Source organism: Tachyglossus aculeatus, chromosome 21 (assembly GCF_015852505.1).
Source record: "Tachyglossus aculeatus isolate mTacAcu1 chromosome 21, mTacAcu1.pri, whole genome shotgun sequence".
Lineage (NCBI taxonomy): Eukaryota > Metazoa > Chordata > Mammalia > Monotremata > Tachyglossidae > Tachyglossus > Tachyglossus aculeatus.
In genome coordinates this window covers 32,320,798-32,343,941 of record NC_052086.1, presented here as the reverse complement: position 1 = coordinate 32,343,941, position 23,144 = coordinate 32,320,798, and positions in this window count along the sequence as shown.

Here is a 23,144-nt window from a genome sequence, read left to right as displayed (position 1 = left end):
CAGGAGGAAATATGAGACTGTAGAGAAGGAGAAAGATGAAGGAATTGTAGACTTGGGATCAATAGTATTTATTGAGCACTTATTTTGTGCAGAGCACTGTACTAAGCGCTCAGTCGTCCACATAGAGATGGTAGTTGAAGCCATGGGAGTGAATGGTTCTCCAAGGGAGTGGGTATAGATGGAGAATTGAAGGGGACCCAGAACAGAACCTTGGGGGACACCCTCACTTAAGGGGTAGGAGGTATATATGTATATATGTTTGTACATATTTATTACTCCATTTATTTATTTAGTTAGTTATTTTACTTGTACATATCTATTCTATTTATTTTATTTTGTTAGCATGTTTGGTTTCGTTCTCTGTCTCCCCCTTTTAGACTGGGAGCCCACTGTTGGGTAGGGACTGTCTCTAGATGTTGCAAATTTGTACTTCCCAAGCGCTTAGTCCAGTGCTCTGCACATAGTAAGCGCTCAATAAATACGATTGATGAGGCTGGAGTGGAACTAGCTTAAAGCACAAATAAATCAGCTGTGGTATTTGCGAAGCACTTACCAAGAGAAGCGGTTTGTTCTAGTGAATAGAGCACAGGCCTAGAATCAATCAATCAATCGTAGTCATGATTTTAGCAGGGCTTCCAAGGTCGTGAGAGTAGTGATGTGTCGGATATAATCAATCAATCAATCGTATTTATTGAGAGCTTACTGTGTGCAGAGCACTGTACTAAGCGCTTGGGAAGTACAAGTTGGCAGCATATAGAGATGGTCACTACCCAACAGCGGGCTCACAGTCTAGAAGGGGGAGACAGAGAACAAAACAAAACAAAACATATTAAGAAGTCAGAAGCCCCTGGATTCCTAGCCCAGTTTCACCCCACTCGTCTGCTGTGTGACTTTGGGTAAGTCACTTCACTTCTCTGTGCCTCAGTTCCCTCATCTGTCAGATGGGGATTAAGACTGTGTGTCCCATGTGAGGCATGGACGGCGTCCAACCTGATTATCTTGTATCTATCCCGGGGCTTAGTATAGTGCCTGGCACATAGTATGCACTTTACAAATATCATTAACGCCTACAACATTTACTATGTCTCAAGCACTGTACTATGTGCTGGGGTAGATACAATATAAATGTAAATATTGACTGTAAAAAGTCTTTCAGGGCAGGCATTTTCTATTATTACTTAAACTGTGCCTCTTGGTCCTTTTTTTAATACACTATTCATTAAGTGCTTACTATGCATCAAGCACTGTTCTAAGCACTGGGGTAGATACGAGTCAATTAGGTCAGATTCATTCATTCAATCATATTTATTGAGCGCTTACTGTGTGCCGAGCACTGTACTAAGCGCTTGGGAAGTACAAGTTGGCAACATGTGGAGACGGTCCATACCCAACAACGGGCTCACAGTCTAGAAGGGGGAGACAGGCAACAAAACAGAACATGTAGGCAGGTGTCAAGGTGTCGGATACAGTCCCCGTCTCCCAAGGGGCTCACAGTCTAAATAGGAGGGAGAACAGGTATTGAATTCCCATTTTACAGATAAGGAGACTGAGGCAGAGAGAGGCAAAGTGACTCGCCCAAGGTCACAGAGCTGATAAGTGGCAAGGGGCAGAGGAGGGATAAGAATCCAGTCCCTTAACTCCCAGAACTTAACTCCCATTGTGGAAAGTTCCACAATGCTTGCGAACGGAGTTAAGTAGACATGGTCCCTGGCTTTGAGGGGTTTACAATTAATCAGGTCCTGAATTACGCACTCAATAAAGTTCCCCATGACAACAATGCTTTTCAAAACCCGATAAAAGGTATCTATGAACAACCTCTCCCTAAACTACAGACAAGTCTAGAATAGGGTCTGCCGTTCCCCTTTTTGGTAATAGAATAATGCTTCCAGAAGTTTTCCGTAGCAATCAGCGATATAGTCAGGAAGGATTAATTCCCACAATTATTCCTTCCTCAAATAACTGAGCAGTTTCCAGCCTTGAGAGTTGCGGGGTTCGAGTTTCTAGGAACTTTAATGAGCCTAACTTGTATTACCAACCTGTTTATCGCGAAGTTCATCTGTTTGCTCAGATTGTTAGTCTTTTAGACTGCGAGCCCACTGTTGGGTAGGGACTGTCTCTATGTGTTGCCAATCTGTACTTCCCAAGCGCTTAGTACAGTGCTCTGCACATAGTAAGCGCTCAATAAATATGATTGATTGATTGATTGTTCCAAATGCCAATCAAGGCCGTGAGCCAGGTTGGGGATGAGAAGGGAGTCAGGAAGGGGGCTATTGTTCAACCCAGAGTGTCTCCCAGCGTAATCAATCCTGGATCTTCCTGGAGTTAAGGGTAACTGGACAACTTCAAACCAGAATCTTGGCCAACGGTGATTTTGTAATGTTGAAGAAAAACAAAAAGGCTCTTAGTCTGTGACCCATGATGACAAGGCAGAACATCAACACTAGCCCCGGCCAATTTGGGGCGTGGAGTGAAGAAGAAGACAATTTAACTGACTCAGCTGCCTCAGTTGGCCATTCCTGTAATCAGTCTCCTTAACAAACACTCTCACCAGGCCCCTGCTTCTAACAAGTAGGCAGGGCTCCCCAAAGGATAACTGTCAGTATAAACCATAACTTTACTATTTGGTGAATTCCTCCAAGTTAAACCAATAAAAGCCCCTTCCTTCCTCTCCCCCTCTCCATCCCCCCCATCTTATCTCCTTCCCTTCCCCACAGCACCTGCATATATGTATATATGTTTGTACAGATTTATTACTCTATTTATTTATTTATTTTACTTGTACATATCCATTCTATTTATTTTATTTTGTTAGTATGTTTGGTTTTGTTCTCTGTCTCCCCCTTTTAGACTGTGAGCCCACTGTTGGGTAGGGACTGTCTCTATATGTTGCCAATTTGTACTTCCCAAGCGCTTAGTACAGTGCTCTGCACATAGTAAGCGCTCAATAAATACGATTGATTGATTGATTGATTGATTGAATAAAATCACATCTGAGTCATGTACCCACTGGGAGTCAGGAAAACTGGATTCTCATCTTGAATCCACCACTTGCATGCTGTGTGACCTTGGGCAGGCCATTTGACTTCTCTGAGCCTCAGTTTCCTCATCTATAATATGGAGATTGAATAGTTGTTCATCCATTCATTCCATCATATTTATTGATTGAATGTATTGTACTAAGTGCTTGGGAAGTACAAGTTGGCAACATATAGAGACAGTCTCTACCCAACAACGGGCTCACGGTGTAGAATAATAGCATTTTATTACAGATGAGGTGACTGAGGCGCAGAGAAGTGAAGTGACTTGCCCAAAGTCACACAGCTGACAATTGGCAGGGCTGGGATTTGAACCCATGATCTCTGACTCCAAAGCCCGTGCTCTTTCCACTGAGCCATGCTGCCTTCCCCCTTAGATTGTGAGCCCCACGTGAGTCAGGGATGGATTGCATTGCAACAACCCCAGTTATTGGACCACAGAATTGCTTAACAAATGTCATAATTATTATTATCATCATCATCAATCGTATTTATTGAGCGCTTACTGTGTGCAGAGCACTGTACTAAGCACTTGGGAAGTACAAGTTGGCAACATATAGAGACAGTCCCTACCCAACAGTGGGCTCACAGTCTAAAAGGGGGAGACAGAGAACAAAACCAAACATACTAACAAAATAAAATGAATAGAATAGATATGTACAAGTAAAATAAATAAATAAATAAATAAATAGAGTAATAAATATGTACAAACAAATACAAATATGTATTAGGGCTGAAATCAGAGCACAGACATCTAATTTGCCATAGTGGAGAGGGTTTGGGAAAGAACCAAAGAGAAATCAGTGGAAATTTTCATCCCTGGTCCTATTCCTCTCTCTCCCCCAACTCATCCATCTGGAAATTCTGAGGATTCCCCCGCAAGGGCAGGGAAAGGAATTAATTTTCTGGGAGATAGAACCAGTGGAGGTTCCTCCTGAGAGCTTGGGAAACTGTAGGAAAAGAGTCTGTTTCAATCTGGTGTCTCGGCCTGTGGAGCAGGAATTCATTCTGCAGGAGGCTGGGGAAATAGAAGAAAAGTCCCTCGGTAAAGAAACACCTCCCAAACCCAAAGCAGTGTGGCTTAAAGGGAAGAGCCTGGGCTTGAGAGTCAGAGGTCATGGGTTCAAATCCCGGCTCTGCCACTTGTCAGCTGTGGGACTTTGGGCAAGTCACTTAATAATAATAATAATAAATAATGATGGTATTTGTTAAGCACTTACTATATGCAAAGCACTGTTCTAAGCGCTGGGGGGATACAAGGTGATCGGGTTGTCCCACGTGGGGCTCACAGTCTTAATCCCTATTTTACAGATGAGGTCACTGAGGCTCAGAGAAGTGAAGTGATTTGCCCAAGGTCACACAGCAGACATGTGGCAGAGCCAGGATTTGAACCCATGACCTCTGACTCCAAAGCACGTGCTCTTTCCACTGAGCCACACTGCTTCTCTAACTCTAACGGAGGCCCACTTAACTTCTCTGGGCCTCAGTTACCTCGTCTGTAAAATGGGGATTAAGACTGTGAGCCCCACCTGGGATGGGACAACCTGATAACCTCATACCTCCCCCAGCGCTTAGAACAGTACTTGGCACACGGTAAGTGCTTAACAAATACCATCATTAATACCATAATTAAAATATAAATTACAAATACCACAATTGATCTTCTCTCTTCCATCTTCCCTCTCACCATCTTCCCTCACATCTCCTTTTCATTCTTACATTCATTCGGGCCCTACTGAGAGCTCACCTCCTCCGGGAGGCCTTCCCAGACTGAGCCCCTTCCTTCCTCTCCCCCTCGTCCCCCTCTCCATCCCCCCCATCTTACCTCCTTCCCTTCCCCACAGCACCTGTATATATGGAAATATGTTTGTACATATTTATTACTCTATTTATTTATTTATTTTACTTGTACATATCTATTCTATTTATTTCATTTTGTTAGTATGTTTGGTTTTGTTCTCTGTCTCCCCCTTTTAGACTGTGAGCCCACTGTTGGGTAGGGACTGTCTCCATATGTTGCCAATTTGTACTTCCCAAGCACTTAGTACAGTGCTCTGCACACAGTAAGCGCTCAATAGATATGATTGATGATGATGATGATGATGGTGAACATCCCCTGTGTGCAGAGCACTTTACTAAGCACTTGGGAGAGTACAAAACAACAATAAGCAGATACATTCGCTGCCCCAAATGAGCTTACAGTTTGGGGGGGGGGGGCAGACATTAATATAAATAAATTAATTAATTAATAATAAAGGGCGTAAGTCAAGGAAACGCGGAAGGGAGTGGGAGAAGAGGAAAGGAGGGCTTAGTCCGGGAAGGCCTCTTGGAGGAGATGGGCCTTCAATAAGGCTTCAAAGGCGGGGGGAGCAATTTGGATATGAGAAGGGAGGCTGTCCCAGGGCAGAAGCAGAAAATGGGCGAGAGGTGGGCGATGAGATAGATGAGATTGAGGTACAGTGAGAAGGTTACGATTAGAGCGAAGTGTGTAGGCTGGGATGTAGTAGGGGAGTAGTGGGTGGTATTTGTTAAGCACTCGCTATGTACGAGCCGCTGTACTAAGCGCTGGGGTGGATACAAGCAACTCAAGTTGGATACATGTATATATGTACATATGTTTGTACATATTTATTACTCTATTTATTTATTTATTTTACTTGTACATACCTATTCTATTTCTTTTATCATCATCAATCGTATTTATTGAGTGCTTACTATGTGCAGAGCACTGTACTAAGCGCTTGGGAAGTGCAAATTGGCAACATATAGAGACAGTCCCTACCCAACAGTGGGCTCACAGTCTAAAAGACCCCCAGGCTCTTCCCAGTGGGCTCACAGTCTTATTTTATCTTGTTAGTGTGTTTGGTTTTGTTCTCTGTCTCCCCCTTTTAGACTGTGAGCCCACTGTTGGGTAGGGACCGTCTCCATATGTTGCCAACTTGTACTTCCCAAGCACTTAGTACAGTGCTCTGCACACAGTAAGCGCTCAATAAATACGATTGATGATGATGATGATGCAGTCCCTGTCCCACGTGGGGCTCACAGTCTCGATCCCCATTTTACAGATGAGGTCCCCGAGGCCCAGAGAAGTGACTTGTCCGAGGTCACCCAGCAGACAAGAGGCCCAGAGAAGTGACTTGTCCGAGGTCACCCAGCAGACAAGTGGCAGAGTTGGGATTAGAACCCAGGACCTTGTGATGCCCAGGCCCATGCTCTAGCCGCTACACCATGAGGTGAGGTAGGAGGGGGCAAGGTGATTGAATGCTTTAAAGCCAGTGGTGGAGAGTTTTTATTTGTTGCCGAGGTGGATGGGCAACCACTGGAGGTTCCTGAGGAGGGGGGAAACATGACCTGAACATTTCTGTAGAAAAATGATCCGGGCAGCAGGGTGAAATTTGGACTCGAGTGGAGAGAGAAACAGGAGGCAGGGAGGTCAGCAAGGAGGCTGATACAGTAATCAAGGTGGGATAGGATAAATGCTTGGATTAACGTAGTTGCAGTTTGGATGGAGAGGAAAGAGCTGGTTTTAATAATAATAATAATGATGACGGCATTTGTTAAGCGCTTACTATGTGCAAAGCACTGTTCTAAGCGGCTGGGGAGGATACAAGGTGATCAGATTGTCCCGTGTGGGCCTCACAGTCTTAATCCCCATTTTACAGATGAGGTCGCTGAGGCCCAGAGAAGCTAAGTGACTTGCCCAAGGTCCCACAGCTGACAGTCGGCAGAGCTGGGATTTTAATGACGTCGTGAAGGTAGAGTCGGCAGGATTTAGTAACGGATTGGATACTTTCATTCATTCGTTCATTCAATTGTATTTATTGAGCTCTTACTGTGTGCAGGGCACTGTACTACGCGCTTGGGGAGTACAAGTTGGCAACATTCATTCACTCAATTGCATTTATTTCTAGACTGTGAGCCCACTGTTGGGTAGGGACTGTCTCTATATGTTGCCAACTTGTACTTCCCAAGCGCTTTGTACAGTGCTCTGCACACAGTAAGTGCTCAATAAATACGATTGATTGATTGATTGATTGATTGAGTGCTTACGGTGTGCAGAGCACTGTACTAAGCGCTTGGGGAGTACAAGTTGGCAATATATAGGGATGGTCCCTACCCAACAGCGGGGTCACAGTCTAGAAGGGGGAGACAGACAACAAAACAAAACATATTAACAGAATAAAATAAATAGAATAGTAGATATGTACAAGTAAAATAAATAGAGTAATAAATCTGTACAAACATTTATACAGGTGCTGTGGGGAGGAGGAAGAGAGGAAGGAGGGGATACGTGGGTTGAATGAGAGAGATGAGTCAAGGATAATGCCAGGATTACTCCAGAATGTGGGTCCTTTTTAGGAGAGATTTGGAGAACAAGGAAGGAAGATGTTAGGGACAAGTTGTTTCGTTTCGTTTTGTTTTATATTTGTTAAGCACTTACTATGTTCCACGCACTCTACTACGTGCCGGGGTGGATAGAAGCTAATCAGGTTGGACACAGCCCATATCCCACAGGAGGCTCACAGTCTTAAATTCCATTTTACAGTTGAGGTAACTGAGCCACAGAGAAGTTAAGTGACTTGCCCTCAAAAATGTTTGCTCGTTTTGGCCTGGGAGTGCGTCCGTTTCTGGTTAAACTGTACTCTCCCCGTTGCTAGTATAGTGCTCTGCACACAGGAAGTGCTCAATGAATATGATTGACTGACTGGTAACAATAATAATAATGGCGTTTATTAAACGCTTACTGCGTGCAAAGCACTGATTGAGTGACATGCCCAAGGTCACACAGCAGACAAGTGGCAGAGCTAGGATTAGAACCCAGGTCCTTCTGACTCCCAAGACCCGTGCTGTACCCACTAAACCACAGTAATTGGTTTGCAATAATTGTTCTGTGCCTCAGTTTTCCCATCTGTTAAATAAGGATGAAATGCCTGTTCACCCTCCCCTTTAGACTGTGGGCCCCAAGTGGGACTGTGTCTGATCTGATTTTCAAGACTGTGAGCCCGCTGTTGGGTAGGGACCGTCTCTATATGTTGCCAATTTGTACTTCCCAAGCGCTTAGTACAGTGCTCTGCACACAGTAAGCGCTCAATAAATACGATTGAATGAATGAATAAATCTGATTGTACTGCATCTACACCAGTGTTTAGCATAGTACTTAGAGAAGAAGCGTGGCTCAGTGGAAAGAGCCCGGGCTTGGGAGTCAGAGGTCATGGGTTCTAATCCCGGCTCTGCCACTTGTCAGCTGTGTGACTTTGGGCAAGTCACTTCACTTCTCTGTGCCTCAGATAGCTCATCTGTATAATGGGGATTAAGACCGTGAGCCCCATGTGGGACAACCTGATTACCTTGTATCCCTCCAGCGCTTAGAACAGTGCTTTCATCATCATCATCATCAATCGTATTTATTGAGCGCTTATTGTGTGCAGAGCACTGTACTAAGCGCTTGGGAAGTACAAATTGGCAACATATAGACACAGTCCCTACCCAACAGTGGACTCACAGTCTAAAAGGGGGCTTTGCACATAGTAAGTGCTTAACAGATGCTATCATTATTATTATTTGCACATAAGAAGCACTTAACGAATACCACTAAGATAATAGTAATAATAATGGCATTTATTAAGCGCTTACTATGCGCAAAGCACTTGCAACAGGCTCTTTTCTGTGGTTTCCCCCACCACCCCCTGAGTCTAAAACAACCGACTGACCCCCCCAACTGCCTTGAAGAACCCAAAATGATAATCAACCTGGTTACCCTACTAATAAAGTTGAAATCATTAGCTTCCTCAGAGCTGAGAAACTCAAAAGTGGAGACCGAACGACTCATTTGCCTGGAAATCTTCATGTGATTTTTGTCAGAGGAGAAATTTGTGCTCCTTTTTAATCGAAGTAGCCGATTATCTGAGGTTGCCCCTTGAAGGCCCTGGTTTGTTAGGCTCTATTTGCTCTCGGTTTTTTCTATTTTTCTTATTTTTTTCTATTTTTCACATTTTTCTTATTTTTTTCTATTTTTCTTATTTTTCGGTGTAGCTCAGAAGGCCTTTATCGCCCCCTTGCGGCAAAGATCCGGTATATCATCCAAGCCCGGAGAAAGTATAACCCAATTCCAGAATCCAGATAATTAATGATTAATAAATAATAATAATAATAATGTTGGCATTTGTTAAGCGCTTACTAGGTGAAAAGCACTGTTCTAAGCGCTTGGGGGGGATACAAAGTGATCAGGTTGCCCTACGTGAGGCTCACAGTCTTAATTCCCATTTTACAGATGAGGTCACTGAGGCTCAGAGAAGTTACTTGCCCAAGGTCACACAGCAGACATGTGGCGAAGTCGGGATTCGAACCCATGACCTCTGACTCCAAAGCCCGGGCTCTTTCCACTGAGCCACGCTGCTTCTTAATGATTGGCTAATAATAATAATTGCGGTATTTGTTAAGCAGCGTGGCTTCGTGGAAAGAGCAAGTGTTTGGGAGTCAGAGGTCGTGGGTTCTGATCCCGACTCCGCCACTGGTCAACTATGTGACTTTGGACATCACTTAACTTCTCTGTGCCTCAGTTTCCTCATCTGTAAAATGGGGATTAATAATAATAATGGCATTTATTAAGCGCTTACTATAGGCAAAGCACTGCTCTAAGCACTGGGGAGGTTACAAGGTGATCAGGTTGTCCCTCATGGGGCTCACACTTTTAGTCCCTATTTTCCAGATGAGGTAACTGAGGCCCAGAGAAGTGAAGTGACTTGCCCAAAGTCACACAGCTGACAAGTGGTGGAGCCAGGATTTGAACCCATGACCTCTGACTCCAAAGCCCGGGCTCTTTCCACTGAGCCATGCGGCTCCACCACTTGTCAAGTATGAGACTTTGGACATCACTTAACTTCTCTGTGCCTCAGTTCCCTCATCTGTAAAATGGGGATTAATAATAATAATAATAATAATGGCATTTATTAAGCGCTTACTATATGCAAAGCACTGTTCTAAGCGCTGGGGAGGTTACAAGGTGATCAGGTTGTCCCACAGGGGGCTCACAGTCTTAATCCCCATTTTACAGATGAGGTAACTGAGGCCCAGAGAAGTGAAGTGACTTGCCCAAAGTCACAGCTGACCTTTGGCGGAGCCAGGATTTGAACCCATGACCTCTGACTCCAAAGCCCATGCTCTTTCCACTAAGCCACGCTGCTTCCCCGATTAATAATAATAATAATGATGAGGGTTTTTTGTTAAGCGCTTATTATGTGCCAAGCACTGTTCTAAGTCCTGGGGAAGATACGAGGTAATCAGGTTGTCCCACGTGGGGCTCACAGTCTTAATCCCCATTTTACAGATGAGATCACTGAGACATGAAGTGACTTGCCCAAAGTCCCACAGCTGGCAATTGGCGGAGCCGGGATTTGAACTCATGACCTCTGACTCCAAAGCCCGGGCTCTTTCCACTGAGCCACGCTGCTTCTCTGTATCATCATCATCAATCGTATTTATTGAGCGCTTACTATGTGCAGAGCACTGTACTAAGCGCTATTTGTTAAGCAGTGTGGCTTAGTGGAAAGAGCAAGTATTTGGGAGTCAGGGGTCATGGGTTCTAATTCATTCAATCGTATTTATTGAGTGCTTACTGTGTGCAGAGCACTGGACTAAGCGCTTGGGAAGTACAAGTCGGCAACATATAGAGACGGTCCCGACCCAACAACACGCTCTCCTGGCTCTTCCACTTGTCAGCTGTGTGACTACGGACAAGTCCCTTAACTTCTCTGTGCCTCAGTTCCCTCATATGTAAAATGGGGATTAATAATCATGATGAGGGTTTTTGTTAAGCGCTTACCACTGTTCAAAGCGCTGGGGTCGATACAAGGCAATCAGGTTGTCCCACGGGGGGCTCACCGTCTTCATCCCCATTTTACAGACGAGGGAACTGAGGCGCAGAGAAGTTAAGTGACTTGCCCAAAGTCACACAGCTGACAAGTGGCAGGGACAGGATTAGAACCCACGACCTCTGACTCCTAAACCCGGGCTCTTCCCACTGAGCCACGCTGCTTCTGATTACCTCGCAACCTGATTACCTCGCGTCTGCCCCAGCGCTCAGAATGGTGCTCGGCGCGGAGTAAGCGCTTAATCAATCAATCATATTTATTGAGCGCTTACTATGTGCAGAGCACTGTACTAAGCGCTTGGGAAGTACAAATTGGCAACATAGAGAGACAGTCCCTACCCAACAGCGGGCTCACAGTCTAAAAGGGGGAGACGGAGGACAAAACCAAACATACTAACAAAATAAAATAAATAGAACAAATACCTTCATTATTATTAAGCGTTTAGTATGTGCCAGGCACTGTACTAAGCGCTGGTACAAGCAAATCGGGTTGGACGCGGCCCCTGTCCCGTGCGGGGCTCCCATTTTCGGTCCCCGCTTTACAGATCAAACGATTTTAGTTTGGCTTTTCATCAGGCGGGCTGAACATTGGCATCCCGTGAAAATAAAATAAAAAGAGAGGCCTTCCCTCAGGAAATTCGGTCGTCACGGTGCAAATCAAAAACGGATTAGTTGCTTGTATCAGCGCTTAGTACAGTGCCTGGCACATACTAAATGCTTAATAATATGTGTAATCATTTAAGGAGAGTTTAGGCCGGTGCTTTGGGGGGGGAAAAAAAGGCTACAGAAATCCTCCAAGAAGCAGCGTGGTTCAGCGGAAAGAACAAGGACTATGGAGTCCGAGGTCACGGGTTCGAACCCTGCCTCTGCCACTTGTCAGCTGTGTGACTTTGGGCAATTCGCTTCTCTGGGCCTCAGTTTCCTCATCTGGAAAATGGGGGTGAAGACTGTGAGCCCCCCGTGGGACGACCTGATCACCTTGTATCCTCCCCAGCGCTTAGAACAGTGCCTTGCACATCGTAAGCGCTTAATAAATGCCGTTATTATTATTCAGCTTGTAAGATCGATGTCCTAAATCTAAGACAGTCAAATGGAATCAGTGATCTGGGAAAGGTGACAATTATTTTGGGGAACTCTGTGCATTTTCTGGATTTGGTAGCTCCGGGAGAAATAGGGAAGCAGTGGGGCCTAGTGGAAAGAGCACCATCCTGGAAGTCAGAGGGCTTGAGTTCTAATCACGGCTCTGCCACTTACGTGGTGTGTCACCAGTGGAAAGAGCCCGGGCTTTGGAGTCGGGGATCATAGGTTCGAATCCCGGCTCCGCCACATGTCCGCTGTGTGACCTTGGGTAAGTCCCTTAACTTCTCTGAGCCTCAGTTACCTCATCTGTAGAATGGGGATTAAGACTGCGAGCCCCCCGTGGGACAACCTGATCACCTTGCAACCTCCCCAGCGCTTAGAACAGCGCTTTGCACATAGTAAGCGCTTAACAAAAATGCCAGTATTATTACTTACCATCATCATCATCATCAATCGTATTTATTGAGCGCTTACTATGTGCAGAGCACTGTACTAAGCTCTCGGGAAGTACAAATTGGCAACATATAGAGACGGTACTTATCTTCTCTGTGCTTCAGTTACCTCATCTACAAAAAGGGGATTAACTAACCCATTCATTCCATTCAATCGTATTTATTGAGCGCTTACTGTGTGCAGAGCACTGGACTAAGCGCTTGGGAAGTCCAAGTTGGCAACATATAGAGACAGTCCCTACCCAACAGGGGGCTCACAGTCTAGAAGGGGGAGACAGATGACAAAATAAAACATATTAACAAAATAAAATAAATAGAATAGTAAATATGTACAAGTAAAATAAATAAGAGTAATAAATCTGAACGAACATATATACAGGGGCTGTGGGGATTCATTCATTCATTCAGTCAGTCAGTCATATTTATTGAGCGCTGACTGTGTGCAGAGCACTGTACTAAGTGTTTGGGAAGTACAGTGCTAAGCACATAGTAACAAATGCCATTATTATTAGTATTATTATTGCTAACTGGGAGTGCCTCAACCAATGTCATATCGCCAAACTAGCTCTCTTCTCTGCTTCTAAGTCCTACTGAGACCTCACCTCCTCCAGGAGGCCTTCCCAGACTGAGCCCCCCCTTTCCTTTTCCTCTGCTCCCCCTTCCCTCCCCATCAGCCCTACTCCCTCCCTCTGCTCTACCCCCTTCCCCACCCCAAAGCACTTGTGTATATCTGTACATACTTATTATTCTATTTATTTTATTAATGATGTGTATATATCTATAATTCTATTTATCTATTTTGATGCTACTGATGCCCGTCTACTTGTTTTGTTTTGTTGTCTGTCTCCCCTTTCTAGGCTGTGAGCCCATTGTTGGGTAGGGATTGTCTCTATTTGTTGCCGAATTGTACTTTCCAAATGCTTATATCCCCTTCCTTCCTTTCCCCCTCGTCCCCCTCTCCATCCCCCCCATCTTACCTCCTTCTCTTCCCCACAGCACCTATATATATGTATATATGTTTGTACATATTTATTACTCAATTTATTTATTTATTTATTTTACTTGTACATATCTATTCTATTTATTTTATTTTGTTAGTATGTTTGGTTTTGTTCTCTGTCTCCCCCTTTTAGACTGTGAGCCCACTATTGGGTAGGGACTGTCTCTATATGTTGCCAACTTGTACTTCCCAAGCGCTTAGTACAGTGCTCTGCACACAGTAAGCACTCAATAAATACGATTGATTGATTGATTAGTACAGTGCTCTGCACCCAGTAAATGCTCAATAAATATGATTGAATGAATGAATCTATTGAGCACTTACTGTGTGCAGAGCATTCGTTCATTCCTTCATTCAGTCATATTTATTGAACACTTACCTGATGCAGAGCACTGTACTAAGCACTTAGGAGAGTACAATATAACAATAAATAGACACATTCCCTGCCCACAGCAGAGTTTACTGTACTATCAATCAATCAATCATATTTATTGAGCGCTTACTGTGTGCAGAGCACTGTACTAAGCGCTTGGGAAGTACAAATTGGCAACATATAGAGACAGGCCCTACCCAACATTGGGCTCACAGTCTAAAAGGGGGAGACAGAGAAAAAAAACCAAACGTACCAACAAAATAAATTGCTTGAGAGAGTACAATAAGACATAGTTGGTAGGCATGTTCCTTGCCCGCAGTGGAGCTTACAGTCTAGAAGGGGAGAACCAATGTAGTGACCATTTGAAAAGAGAAGAAAAGGTAGATCCAGGAAATGGTGAAGAGAAAAAACTGACAGGATTTAGCAATTGACTCAAAGTTGAAAGAGAGGCAGGAGTCAAGGACGGTGCCACGGTCGTGAACCTCAGAGACAGGGAAGATGGTGGTTTTGTCAACAGTGATGGGAGAATTAAGTGGAGGAGAGGATTTGGGAAGGATGTTTAGGAGCTCAGTTTGATAAACTGAGCTTAAGGTTGTTACTGGGACATCTCCGTGCAGGTGACAGGGAAGGAGGAGGAAGTTTCAGATTGCTGAGGAGTTGACAGGTTGGAGCTGCGAGGTAGAGTTGGGAGCGCCACATGGGAGATACGGTTGAATCCACGGCAGAAGATGAGCTCCCCGAAGGAGTGAGTGTCAAGGGGACACAGCTCTGAGGGATACCCACGGACAGGTCAGAGGAAGAGCTAATGAGGGGCTGAAGAGCAGTCAGAGGGGTAAGAGGACAACCAGGAGAGAACTGTGTTGGTAAAATCAAGACTCGGTAGCATTTCCCATAGAGAGAAATGGTCCCCGGCGTCAGAGGCCGCCAACAAGTCGAGGAGAATCAGAACTGAGTAGAATCCATTCAATCTGGCAAAGCGGAGGTTCATTCATTCATTCATTCATTCAATCGTATTTATTGAGCACTTACTGCGTGCAGAGCACTGTACTAAGCACTTGGGAAGTACAAGTCAGCAACATATAGAGACTGTCCCTACCCAACAATGGGCTCACAGTCTAGAAGGGGGAGACAGACAACAAAACAAAACATGTGGACAGGTGGTCAGAACAAAGCTAAATGCACATCATTAACAAAATAAATAGAAAAGTAAATACGTACAAGTAAAATAAATAGAGTAATAAATCTGTACAAAGATATATACAGGTGCTGTGGAGAGGGGAAGGAGGTAGGCGGGGCGGATGGGGAGGAGGAGAGGGAAAGGGGGGGGGCTCAGTGTGGGAAGGCCTCCTGGAGGAGGTGAGCTCTCAGTAGGGCCTTGAAGGGAGGAAGAGAGCTAGCTTGGCGGATGGGCGGAGGGAGGACATTTCAGGCCCGGGGAATGACGTGGGCCGGGGGTCGATGGCGGGACAGGCGAGAATGAGGTACGCTGAGGAGGTTAGCGGCAGAGGAGCGGAGGGTGCGGGCTGGGCTGGAGAAGGAGAGAAGGGAGGTGAGGTAGGAGGGGGCGAGGTGACGGAGAGTCTTGAAGCCCAGGGTGAGGAGTTTTTGCTTGATGCATAGGTTGACAGGCAGCCACTGGAGATTTTTGAGGAGGGGAGTAACATGACCAGAGCGTTACTGCACAGAGGTGATCCGGGCAGCGGCGTGAAGTATAGACTGAAGTGGGGAGAGACAGGAGGATGGGAGATCAGGTTGTTAGTTACCTTGGAGACTGCTGTCTTGGGGGCGTGAAGGGGACAGAAACCAGATTGTAGAGGACTGAGTAGGGAATAGAGGAAAAGAAATGGAGGCACAGGTCATAGAGAGCCCATTCAAGGAGTTTGGACAGAAATTCATTCAATCATATTGATTGAGTGCTTACTGTGTGCAGAGCACTGTACCAAGCACTTGGGAAGTACAAGTCAGCCCCATATAGAGATGGTCCCTACCCAACAACAGGCTCACAGTCTAGAAATGAGGGCAGGGAAATGGGACAAGGGCTGGAGAGGACAACAGAATCCAGGGAAGATTTAGTAGTGCTTAGTACAGTGCTCTGCACACGGTAAGCGCTCAACAAATACGATTGAATGAATGTGAGCATGTTTGAAGGCAGAGGGGGAAGGAGCCACTAGAGAGTGACCAATCAAAGGTAGCCATCAGGAAGGGAAGAAGAGTGGTTGTGTTTTCGAGGTGAGAGTCATAGGTATTGGGGTGGATTTTCCAAGCAGTCAAGAGGTTTCTTAAGGGTTGGGTAGGAAGGATGAGGAGAAGCAGCGTGGCTCAATGGAAAGAGCCCGGGCTTTGGAGTCAGAGGTCGTGGGTTCAAATCCCAGCTCTGCCAATTGTCAGCTGTGTGACTTTGGGCAAGTCACTTAACTTCTCTGTGCCTGTTACCTCATCTGTAAAATGGGGATTAAGACTGTGAGCCCCCTATGGGACAACCTGATCACCCTGTAACCTCCCCAGTGCTTAGAACAGTGCTTTGCACATAGTAAGCGCTTAATAAATACCATTATTATTATTATTAATGTGTGGTAATGCTTGTACTGAAACGCTCTGGGCATGTTACTCCCCTCCTCAAAAATCTCCAGTGGCTGCCTGTCAACCTACATATCAAGCAAAAACTCCTCACTCTCAGCTTCAAAGCTCTCCATCGCCTCGCCCCCTCCTACCTCACCTCCCTTCTCTCCTTCTCCAGCCCAGCCCGCACCCTCCACTCCTCTGCCACTAACCACCTCACCGGGCCTCGTTCTCGCCTGTCCCGCCGTCGACCCCCGGCCCACGTCCTTCCCCTGGCCCGGAATGCCCTCCCTCCGCACACCCGTCAAGCTAGCTCTCTTCTTCCCTCCAAAGCCCTACTGAGAGCTCCCCTCCTCCAGAAGGCCTTCCCAGACTGAGTCCCCTTTTTCTTCTCCTCCTCTCCATCCCCCCCGCCCTACCTCCTTCCCCTCCCAACAGCACTTGTATATATTTGTACAGATTTATTACTGTATTTATTTTACTTGTACATATTTACTCTTCTATTTATTTAGTTAATGATGTGCATATAGCTATAATTCTATTTGTTCTGACAATTTTGACACCTGTCTAAGTGTTCTGTTTTGTTGTCTGTCTCCCCCTTCTAGACCGTGAGCCCATTGTTGGGTAGGGACCGTCTCCATATATTGCCGACTCGCACTTCCCAAGCACTTAGTACGTGCTCTGCACACAGTAAGCGCTCAATAAATACGACTGATGAATAATGTGTGGGACCACGAGCCAGGGTGATATCGGTCATAGTAGCCCCTGGATTCCCACCAGAGACTTTCTGGCTGTTGGCAAAGGAACTTCCCTTTTCACCTTATCTTGCTCGACTACTAAACCAAAGCACCATTAAGTGTCTGTAATGCCCATGGTACTCAAGTAGATACCCGTCAGAGTTAAGTTGGCTCAGCCTTTGACTTTCAAGCCGATTGATAAGATCATCATCAATCGTATTTATTGAGCGCTTACTGTGTGCAGAGCACTGTACTAAGTGCTTAACGCATCTAAATTGTCTCTTTTAGACAAGTACAGTGGCTTAGGGGAAAGAGCATAGGCCTGAGAATCAAACGACTTGAGTTCTAACCCTGGCTCTGCCATCTGCCTGCTGTGTGACCTTGGTCAAATTACTTAATTTCTCTGTGGCTCAGTTTCCTTAGCTGTAAAATGGGGTTTACGTATGTGTTCCCCAGCCCCCATTTGACTGTGAACCCCATATTGAACAGGGACTGCATCAGATCAACATGTTTTGTCGTCTGTCTCCCCCTTCTAGACTGTAAGCCCGTTGTTGGTTAGGGACCATCTCTATATGTTGCCGACTTGTATTTCCCAAGCGCTTAGTACAGTGCTCTGCACACAGTAAGCACTCAATAAATACGACTGAATGAATGAATGTGATTGTCCAGTATCAACTCAATGTTTTTCACAGTGCTTGGTTTCTAGGAAGGATCTAACAAGTGTCATCATTATTACTATTTTGTTTTTAAAGAAAATGTCATTCAAGGTGAAATTAGAGGAGCAGCATGGTCTAGTAGATAGAGCACGGGCTTGGGAGTCAGAAGGACCTGAGTTCTAGTCTTGCCTCCGCTATTTGTCTGCTGTGTGACCTTGGGCAAGTCACTTAATTTCTCTATGCCTCGGTCCCCTCATCTGTAAAGTGGGGATTAAGTCTATGAGCCTCATGTGGGCCATGGACTCTGTCCAACTCGCCCCTTGTCAGCTGTGTGACTTTGGGCAAGTCACTCAACTTCTCTCTGCCTCAGTTACCTCATCTGAAAATGGGGATTAAGATTGTGAACCCCATGTGGGACAACCTGATCACCTTGCATCCTCTGCAGCGCTTAGAACAGTGCTTTGTACATAGTAAGCGCTTAGCAAATGCCGTCATCATCATTATTATTATTATTATTAGCTTGAATCTACCTCAGTGCTTAGTTCAGTACCTGGCATCCTAGTAAGTGCTTATCAAATACCATAAAAAAATTCACCTATAGGTTTGTGGAGCCGAAATAGCAGCAGTCCCCAAAATATTGGCAACAAACCGACAATTTTTTGTGTGCTGACACATTTGTTGCTTGTAGCACCCGGTACTGTTTTCAGATTTGCCTCATCTTCTGATTCTCATTCAGCTTCTGCTCAAAAAGAGCCTCTCCTGTTTTGATAGAGGTGCATTACGCCGGTGTTTTTGTGAAAACTGTAGCATCATGTGAGGCTTTGTTGTCTGTGTCCTTAAAATGTTTCCTTTGTCATCTTTTTGGACATCCTGCTGTCGTCCTCCCTGACTAGATTGTTCCTCCTTTGCATATCAATAATCTCTCTTGTATTATACTCTCCCAAGTGCTTAGGACAGTGCTCTGCCCGCAATCATCATCATCATCATCATCAATCGTATTTATTGAGCGCTTACTGTGGTGCAGAGCACTGTACTAAGCGCTTGGGGAGTACAAGTTGGAAACATATAGAGACGGTCCCTACCCAACAGTGGGCTCACAGACTAAAAGGGGGAGACAGAGAACAAAACCGAACATACTAACAAAATAAAATAAATAGAATAGATATGTACAAGTAAAATAAATAAATAGAGTAACAAATATGTACAAACATATATACATAATAAGTGCTCATCCATCTCCTCAGTTTTTCTAGTCAGCACAGCTGGGTTGAGGTGATTCTAGCATTAGTATTCAGAGATGGACTTCTTCCTAAGGCTTAATTGTTTGTGATCCTGTTATGCCACTTAACGTTGAGTACAGCCTATACGTCTCTTGATCCTAGCACTTGTCTTTCATTCAATCGTATTTATTGAGCGCTTACTGTGTGCAGAGCACTGTACTAAGCGCTTGGGAAGTACAAGTCGGCAACATTATAGAGACAGTCCCTACCCAACAACGGGCTCACAGTTCAAGAAGGGGGAGACAGACAACAAAACAAAACATGTAGATGGTGTCAAAATCGTCAGAACAAATAGCATTATAGCTATATGCACATCATTAACAAAATAAATAGAATAGTAAATATGTACAAGTAAAATAGAGTGCTTTGCACATAGTAAGTGCTTAATAAATACTATTATTATTATTATTATTATTAATAATAAATCTGTACAAATATATACAAGTGCTTTGGGGAGGGGAAGGAGGTAGGGCGGGGGGTTGGGGAGGAGGAGAGAAAAAAGGGGGCTCAGTCTGGGAAGGCCTCCTGGAGGAGGTGAGCTTTCAATCAATCAATCAATCGTATTTATTGAGCGCTTACTGTGTGCAGAGCACTGGACTAAGCGCTTGGAAAGTACAAGTTGGCAACATCATCATCATCATCATCAATCGTATTTATTGAGCGCTTACTATGTGCAGAGCACTGTACTAAGCGCTTGGGAAGTACAAGTTGGCAACATAGAGAGACAGTCCCTACCCAACAGTGGGCTCACAGTCTAGAAGGGGGAGACAGGGAACAAAACCAAACATATTAACAAAATAAAATAAATAGAATAGATATGTACAAGTAAAATAAATAAATAAATAGAGTAATAAATATGCACAAATATATCAGAGAAGCAGCGTGGCTCAGTGGAAAGAGCCCGGGCTTTGGAGTCAGAGTTCATGTGTTCAAATCCCGGCTCCGCCAATTGTCAGCTGTGTGACTTTGGGCAAGTCACTTCACTTCTCTGGGCCTCAGTTCCCTCATCTGTAAAATGGGGATTAAGACTGTGAGCCCCCCGTGGGACAACCTGATCACCTTATAAACTCCCCAGCGCTTAGAACAGTACTTTGCGCATAGTAAGTGCTTAATAAATGCCATCATCATTATTATTATATATATAGATATATATAGATAGATATATATATATGCAATATATATAGTAGGGCTTTCAGTAGGACTTTGAAGGGAGGAAGAGAGATAGCTTGGCAGATGTGTGGAGGGAGGGCATTCCGGGCCGGGGGGAGGACATGGGCCGGGGGATGATGGCGGGACAGGCGAGAACGAGTGGTGTCTTTCCAGTGGTGTCAAATACTTTCATAAAGTCTCTGAAAACTATAGAAAGTGCTCGGTGTTGCTCTCGGCCCCTTTCCTGTATTTAATTCACTGCGAAGATCGGACTGCAGATGAGGTAGCTGAGGCCCAGAGAGGTTAAGTGACTTGCCCAGGGTCACACAGCTGACAATTGGCGGAGCCGGGATTTGAACCCCTGACTCCGAAGCCTGTGCTCTTTCCACTGAGCCACGCTGCTCGTGATTGAGAACCACTGTCCCCCTTCCCAATTCCCCTCAATAGTTTTAGGCCCTTTGAATGGCTATTTTTTTGCAGAGGGGGCTTTGATGGAATGTGAAAATTAAATACAACCCTTTCTACCCATCCTGGGGTGTCTTCGCTGAAGTGAGATTTGAGGATTTATGAAGTTACACTTCTGAGATGCCCTTCACAAACGCAAAGGGTTTTTTTCCAGATAGAGGTATAAAGGGGAATGGCCTAGAGGAAAGAGCATAGGATTGAGAAGCAGTGTGGCTCAGTGGAAAGAGCCTAGGCTTTGGAGTCAGAGGTCATGGGTTCAAGTCCCGGCTCCGCCAATTGTCAGCTGTGTGACTTTGGGCAAGTCACTTAACTTCTCTGTGCCTCAGTTCCCTCATCTGTAAAGTGGGGATTAAGACTGTGAGCCCCAGGTGGGACAACCTGATCACCTTGTATCCTCCCCAGCGCTTAGAACAGTGCTTGGCACATAGTAAGCGCTTAACAAATGCCATCATTATTATTATTCGATCAATCAATCGTATTTATTGAGCACTCACTGTGTGCAGAGCACTGTACTAAGTGCTTGGGAAGTCCAAGTTGGCAGCATATAGAGACGGTCCCTACCCAACAGTGGGCTCACAGTCTAAAAGGGGGAGACAGAGAATAAAGCCAGACATACTAACAAAATAAAATAAATAGAATAGATATGTACAGGTAAAATAAATAGAGTAATAAATATGTACAAACATATAGACATATATACAGGTGCCGTGGGGAAGGGAAGGAGGTAAGATGAGGGGGATGGAGAGGGGGACGAGGGGGAGAGGAAGGAAGGGGGTCAGTCTGCGAAGGCCTATTATTATTAAGACCTGACTAAAAAAAAAAAAATCCAACCTATTTTCCTCTGTCTTAGTATTTTAATTACTTAAGATGGGTTAATAAAAGATGACGGAGAAACTACTTAAGCGATCATCAAAACTAAGATGGGACTCTTGATTGAAAACAATTAACCGAAAATGTACTGATATGTAGTTCCCAATATTTGGAACTGCAAATATTAGTAGGCCTTCCCAGACTGAGCCCCCTCCTTCCTCTCCCCATCTTCCTCCTCCCCATCCCCTGCCTTACCTCCTTCCCCTCCCCACAGCACCTGTATATATGTTTGTGCAGATTTATTACTCTATTTTACTTGTACATATTCACTATTCTATTCAATTTTGTTAATATGTTTTGTTTTGTTGTCTGTCTCCCCCTTCTAGACTGTGAACCCGCTGTTGGGTAGGGACCGTGTCTATATGCTGCCAACTTGTACTTCCCAAGCGCTTAGTCCAGTGCTCTGCACCCAGTAAGCGCTCAATAAATATGATTGAATGAGTGAATGAATGAATATGAATGAATATTGTCATGCCATGCTGTGATCCAAAGACACAGTGTGATCCTGGGGGTGTTCAGTTGATGGTATTATCATTGTTATCATTATTATTATTATTATTTGTTAGGCACTTATGTATGAGGCACTGTTCTAAGTGCTGGAGTCAGAGGTCGTGGGTTCTAATCCTGGCTTTGCCACTTGTCAGCTGTGTGACTTTGAGCAAGTCACTTCACTTCTCTGTGCCTCACTTCCCTCATCTGTAAAATGGGGATTAAGGCTGTGAGCCCCACGTGGGACAACCTGATTACCTTGTATCTACCCCAGTGCTTAAAACAGTGCTTGGCACATAGTAAGCACTTAACAAATACCACAATTATTATTATACAAATTATTTATGTATATATTTATCTATTTATTTATATTAATATCTGTCTCCTCCTCTAGACTGTGAGCTCATTGTGGACGGGAATATGTCTGTTTGTTATATTGTACTCTCCCAAGCACTAGTGCTTTGTACAGTGCTCTGCACACAGTAAGCGCTCAAATATGACATTGATTTGCACACAGTAAGCGCTCAATAAATATGATTGATTGATTGATTTGCACACAGTAAGCGCTCAATAAATACGACTGAAGGAAGAAGGAAGGAAGTTAATCAGTGGGACACATTTCCTGTCCCACATAGGGCACAAAGTCTAAGTTGGAAGGAGAACGGGTATTTAATGCCCCTTTTACAGTTGGGGAAACTGAGCCACAGAGAACTGAAGCGACTTGCCCAAAGTCACACAGCAAGCAGTTGGCAGAACTGAGATTAGAACCCAGGTCCTCTGATTTTCGGGCCCATGTTCTTTCCACTAGGCCATGCAGTAGTTCATCATCATCATCATCAATCGTATTTATTGAGCGCTTACTGTGTGCAGAGCACTGTACTAAGCGCTTGGGAAGTACAATCTGGCAACATATAGAGTTGTTGATCCTCGTCCCCCTCTCCATCCCCCCCATCTTACCTCCTTCCCTTCCCCACAGCACCTGCATATATGTATATATGTTTGTACATATTTATTACTCTATTTATTTATTTATTTGACGTACCTATCTATTCTATTTATTTTATTTTGTTAGTATGTTTGGTTTTGTTCTCTGCCTCCCCCTCCTAGACTGTGAGCCCACTGTTGGGTA